Source organism: Nycticebus coucang, chromosome 8, assembly GCF_027406575.1.
Source record: "Nycticebus coucang isolate mNycCou1 chromosome 8, mNycCou1.pri, whole genome shotgun sequence".
NCBI classification, from domain to species: Eukaryota; Metazoa; Chordata; class Mammalia; order Primates; family Lorisidae; genus Nycticebus; species Nycticebus coucang.
The window spans coordinates 39,885,054-39,891,954 of record NC_069787.1 but is presented as its reverse complement, the minus strand read 5'-3'; positions in this window follow the sequence as shown (position 1 = coordinate 39,891,954).

Here is a 6,901-nt window from a genome sequence, read left to right as displayed (position 1 = left end):
GGCTCAAGTGATTCTCCTGCCTCTGCCTCCCAAGTAGCTGCGACTACAGGCGCCTCCCACAACGCTTGGCTATTTTTTTTTTTTTTTTTTTGTTTGCAGCCATCATCGTTTGGTGGGCCCCAGCTGGATTCGAACCCACCAGCTCAGGTGTATGTGGCTGGCACCTTAGCCATTTGAGCCACAGGCACTGAGCCATAAAATTAAATATTTTTTAAGACAGGTCTTAGGTTCATAGCAAAATTGAGAGGAAGGTACAGAGATATCCCACATATCCTCTGTCCACACATGTATAGGCTCCCCTTTTATTAACATCCTGCCCCAGAGTGGCACATCTGTTACAAATTGTAAACCTATAGTTACACATCAACTGAAGTCCAGAGTTCACATTAGGGGTCACTCTTGGTGTTTTACAAGATTTGGACAAATACCTAGTGACATGTATCCACTATTATAGCACCATACAAAGTACTTTCACTGCTTTAAATAAATCTTCTATGCTTTGCCTGTTCATCCTTCTTCCCACCTAATGCCTGGCAACTGCTGATCATTTTATTTTCTACATACTTTTGCCTTTTCCAGAATGTCTCATAGTTACATCATACGTATGGTGCCTTTTTAAATGGGCTTCTTTCACTTAGTAATATGCATTTACATTTCCTCCATGTCTTTTCATAGCTTCACAGCTCATTTCTATTTAATAGTCAATAACATTCCATTGTCTGGATATATGGCAGTTTATTTATACCTTCACTTACCAAAGGATATCTTGGCTGATTACAATTTTTGGCAATTAATGATAAGACTGCTATAAAAATCCATGTGCAAGTTTTTGTGTGGGCATAAGTTCTCAACTCCTTTGTGTAAATATCAAAGAGTATACTTGCTGGATCAAATGATTTGAGTATTCTGTTTTTGGAAGACACCAGGATACCGTTTTCCAAAGTGACTGTGCCATGTTGCATTGCCATCAGCAGGAAATGAAAGTCCCTGCCACTCCGCATCCTCTCCAGCATTTGGGCTATTCTAATAGGTGTATAGTGCTGTCTCACTGATATGTAAACACTCGTTTTTTAAATATCCTGATAGGGTATTATGATCCTCATTTTACAGTTGAGGGCCTTGAGACTCAAAGAATGTCCATACCTCCAACTAGCCCCTATAAACTTGAATCAAGATTTAAGCCCATGCTGGGTGAGTTCCATAGCTCATACTTTATATCATTGTAGTATCTCTGTTTTTTTATTTGAATTATGTTATGTGCAAATCCTCCGAACAACATACTTAAATTACATCATCATAAAAACTAAGTATAATCTTTGCTAAATGAATTATCCTATAAATATTTACAAATATGCAACTTAAAGCTTAATTTAAATCGACTAGATCTTTAATATCATTATGAAGGGATGATGTTTTAAATTAAGGAACAAAGAATTTAGTTTCCAGACTGAGAATAATTTTCATGAACAAATTTTTCTTTTCATGGTGTTCTATTGTGTGTGTGCATGTATGTGTACATAGATACCCAGACACACAAGTACACATGCAGACCCCTTTTCTCTTATTCCATGTTGGAACTTCCCAGAGACAGAATCAGCTACCTAATTTCTATGAACTATCAAAATAAAATTACCTTTGTTAAGACTCTCGAGTTCCTAAATGTCACAAGATTTTGCGGTTAAAAAGCATGGAAGTCACAGAATCTCAGAGCTGCTTCCCAGGAATTCCACACTCTTGCTGCTATTCAAATCTCATGAATAGATAAAATTATCAGGAGCTAATTAGTCCCTGTGTTAAGGAAAGACAAAAAGCAGAATTCTAAAAAATAAAAACAAGAAAACACAAAAAAAATACCCCAGCTCAATTTACAAATGGGGAAACAGCCTAAATGCCCACCAACCCAGGAATGGATTAACAAGCTGTGGTATATGTATACCATGGAATACTATTCAGCCATTAAAAGAAATGGAGACTTTACATCCTTCGTATTAACCTGGATGGAAGTGGAAGACATTATTCTTAAAGCATCTTGCAAAGCATCACAAGAATGGAGAAGCATGAATCCTATGTACTCAGTTTTGATATGAGGACAATTAATGACAATTATGTTATGGTGGGGGAACAGAAAGAGGGAAGGAGGGAGGGGGGTTGGGCCTGGGTGTGTGTCACACTTTATGGGGGCAAGACATGATTGCAAGAGGGACTTTACCTAACAATTGCAATCAGTGTAACCTGGCTTATTGTACCCTCAATGAATCCCCAACAATAAAAAACAAACAAACAAAAAAACCACCCCAACAACAAGAACAAATCATTTGAACCATTGGGTAGTTTGAGTACATGAAAATTGTGAAGTAAATTAATTAGCTATGCATCGATTGGTATCAAAAGTCATTAGCCCTGTACCTGCAAGGAAATCTTCAGAAGCCAGAGATGTGTGAAAGAAAAAGACTGGGAAAGAAATCAATCTCTGCTCTTCAACGCTGATGCTTTAAAGGGTCCCTGCTGTATAAATTGGCCATGAGCATTCCAGGGGGAAGAACTCATGGATTTATATCTGCCACACGTGTCACTGAACACAAATAACGTCTGATAAATAATTGAAGCTCAGTAGAAAAAACTCCTCCATTCTGTGCACATCACATGTGCTAAACAACAGGAAGGGAAGGCAAAGGGGTCAAGTTTCCCAGATGAATTTCCACTGTGCATCCTGCTCGTCATTATTCTGCCTCAAGAAGTACCAGAGCTCACTGTTAGCAAGTCCAAGCGCTAGCATCATGTATTCAGCAAATCTACTTTCCCTCTGTCCTGTACCACAGAACACTTTCTTCAAGTTCAAACACTGGGCAAGGCATAACCCAGATCTTATTTTATTTAATCCTCACAATCTTGTGATTTTTACACATAAAAAAGTTGAGGCCTAGAGATGGAGAATCAGTCATTACAGGACACAAAGCTAGCTGGTGGGAGAGCTGGGATTTGAACCCAGATCCACGAAACTCTGGAACCTATATTATTGCCATACCAGGCTCTCTGCCTTAAAACCTTTTGCATTATGTGAGCAGGGAGCAGCTGGACTGCCCTGAGGCTTTAGGTATTAATAGGAAGGGAGGCTAAGAAGCATGTGTAGCTAAGTCTGTTGTCCAGCGGCTTCTCTATGGAAGGAGAAAATGGTCTCTTCTAGAATCCTTCCATTGATAAAGGATTCTCTACCTCAAATAACAATAGCTGGGATAATTAGAAAGATTTTAATTTACCTTTATATAACTCATGTCCAGAGATCATAACTGAGGCCTCTGAAGCTGTTTGATTCAATACTGATTGAGTTCAGTACTTGGATCTGACAACTGTCAATAGTAAACAGTATCTGTCTCTCTCAGTGACTGTGTGAAGATGTAGTGAGTGGTAAAATGAGCCTGGTACCTGGCATACATTTGCCAGTGTTATAAAATTTTACTGATTTTATTTGGCATATTATTTTTAAAAGTGCAAGAAGCACCCTTGAATGGCATATGAAATACTACAGCTACGACCCTGACAATGATGCCGTCTACCCTTCTCACCCTCTCCCATTTTATTGCCTTCCCTCTGAGATAACTCAGTTCTAGTTTCATCCATCTTTTTACATGATTTGATTGCATGTATAATTTTTTTGAAAATACTTTATAATCTAAACTTTTTTAACTTTACAAAAGGAATAAAATCCTTATGTTTTCTTATGCAATCCTCACAAGCTTATTTCCTCTCCCAAATATTTTCTTATGAAGAAAAAAATTAAAAGTCATTTATAACTAAATAATAACAAAACACTAAATATTAAAATCTAAACTTATGTTAAAAGTTAGTCCTCAAAGTAAGAGGCTAAGAGTTATTCTTAAGTGCATATAACAAATAAACAAATTAAGCCTATGTTTAGCAAAGAAAAAAACATAATAAATAAGAGCAGAAATTAATGAAACAGAAATCAAATATTAGGAATATAAAATCAATAAATAAAAAATTCATTGATAAAATTTACAAAATAGATAAAACTTTGACAATACAGCTTAAAAGGAGGTGAGGCAAAACACACTTTGAATGGTAAAGTGAAGATAAAAACAGCTGAAATAAGATAATAATGATTATTAGTGACAACTATACATCAAAATATAAAAATTTAGATGAAATGGATAAACACCTAAAAATGTATGACTGATCAGAATGGACACAAGAAATTTAAAAAGCTTATATAGTCCTGTGACTATTAAAGAAATAGAAGTAGATAAAAATATTTTTTACAAGGAAAACGTTACACCAGATGGTTTTTTAGGCAAGTTTTTCTAAACATTCAAGAAAGAGATCTTTCCAATTTTATGCAAATCTTTCTAGGCAACATAAAAAAAGAGGTTATCCCCCATAGATTCCATAAATCAATATAATCCTGTTACCAAGACCAGACAAAAACATTGCAAGGGAATGTTTTATTAATGAATATAGGTGCCTACTCCATTATAAGCCACAGTGAACTTATTTCCAATGCACAAGAAGCAGTGTAACATAGAAAGATTATATTAGCTTCAGTACATACCATTTTCTAGTTGTAAGATACAGGAATGTTATCTGATTTCTCTAACACTCAGTCTCCTCCTTTGTAAAGTGACTTTTCATGGTATCTATTGAATGCTGTGAGCATTAATGAGGTAAACAATATAAAACCCCCAATTCAGAGGCTGGAAATATTAATCAGTAATAATGAGTTGCAGCCTCTGTTCCTCAAGTCCTTAAGGCTTTGGCTGAATATATTTTTTAAAATTCTCTTTTAATCCTCACAACCACCTTGAGAGGTAGATATCATTGTCCTCAGTTAAGGAATAACGACATCAGGTCAAGAGAAATTTCAACAACTCACCCAAAGTCATACAATTTGCAAAAAGCCAAGCTCATATCACAGGCAGATGCAGTCTCTGAGCCACCATGTGCAGAGAGGCCTTCAGATGCAGAAGGGGAATGTGGCACTTCCATTGAGAGGCACTCAAGTTCCCTTCACAAGGCAGGGGGTGTGTTCACCTTTTTGAGTGAAGTAGTTTTCAAGTTGGGGTTTGATTTGTGACATGTGAGATTAAATTGCAGCATTTCTAATGGAAAGGCTTCAGAGGGCAGAGGTGAGTGATAACACTGTCATTTTTCCATCCCTGTATGAGGAACCTTGAGCGCTAATGAGATCAGATATGTCATGGCAACTCCCTCCAACTTTGCCTGAGACTCCAGGTCAGAAAGTTATTTTTTTTTTTAAATTCTGGCCACTTTCCTGCCCACCTGGGACTTTCTACCAGGTTCCTGGGTTCCTGGTATAGAAGCTTTATGTAATTTATTTCAGGCAGGGCTTATGATTTTATTCCATTAAGGTTATCAGGAATGCTGCCAATAATCCATTTCATATTTTCATAGCACAAGATTATTTATACAAACAAGCAACCTGAGAAAAATAAAATAAATGGGTTTTCCAGTTGGTGAAGAGGTAAGCGGCAGGAAACTTACAAGGCTTGGGGACTCTGCTGGCCTGAAAAATCTGCGGGCGAGATACACTGTTTCCACTCTATTCTTTCCCCAGAGAAGCCTGCCTATTGATTAGACATGGAGAACTAACAAAGATTCAAGAGTCAGTTTTCCCTGTGAGCGTGGAAAATACCACTGCCGTTAAAGATTACACAGTGACATCATTTATTACTGTGCTGTGCAAGGTGCCTTTTTTTTTTTTTTGGTATCTTAAGTGGCTTTATGCTCTCTTTGTACTATCTGCACCTTGGGAAGGGAAAAGAACAAGAAGGTATTTCTCACCATTTATGTCTGTAGTCATACTGGGATCTGTGAATGCTAACATTTTTAAAGTGTTACGAGAGAAAAAACTAGATGGTGAGAGGGCATTCAAAAAGCCTGGATACAGAAAGGTTTTGAGTGGAACCTCCTGAGCCCCACATGCTGGTCCTCTGACACCACTGCCCATAGCATACTGCCCTGTAGGGTCTGAGCTTCATGCCCAGTCGGTACAGCTGAATATTATTAAATGATTTGTCTTCAACTATGCTTAGGGACAGCCCTGGACAGAGGTGAGTGATGCAGACAGAGTAAATGGAAGTGAGTAGATGGCAAAGAAACATCTGCTCATTCAACGCAGGTGTGAATGTGCTGTGAAAGGCATCTGGGAGTTCCCAAATCCATCTCTCAGTGGAATGGCATAAATGGCAATCCTCCCTTCATTTCCTATCTTCCCCTTTCCTTCCTTTTTGGAGAGAAACAATGACATCTGATGAGGCAGGTGGTGAGAGGGAAGTGTTTCAGGTGATGACAGTGTACTCTGCAGCTGAAGATGAAGGGCCCTGTGGGAAGGTGGTGCCACATGCACATGGGGACAGAGGTTTGTCTAGTGTCTGAAGAAGCAGAGCAGAGAGGATGAGGGGTACAGGGGAAGTTAGCAGGGAAGGCTAATATTGAGCAAATGAGTATATATATTGAAGATGATGGGAGCCATCATCTCACTGTCTAAGAAGGTTTTTAGACATGGAGAAGGGGGAGAAGACCTGAATTTGAATTGGAAATATTGATATGAACTCATGGGGTACATGTGTAAACATATACACCCACAGAGATAGAGAAATAGTAAGTGTATGTGTGGACATAGATGCATGTGTCTCCTAGCTCGGGGTGTTGGGTGGGTCTAGAAAAATGCCATTAAGGAGCAGTAAGCACACCAAGCACCCAGATCTTTGCTTCTAAAATCACCCTCCGCTGAATGGAACCAGGGCTACATGGACAAATGGTTCATTCCAAGGATGACAGTGAAAGTATAAGATGATACTGAATATCTTCTTTTGCACTAGAATGTAAAGCAATGTCAAAGAACGATGGAGAGATTTGGCAAACA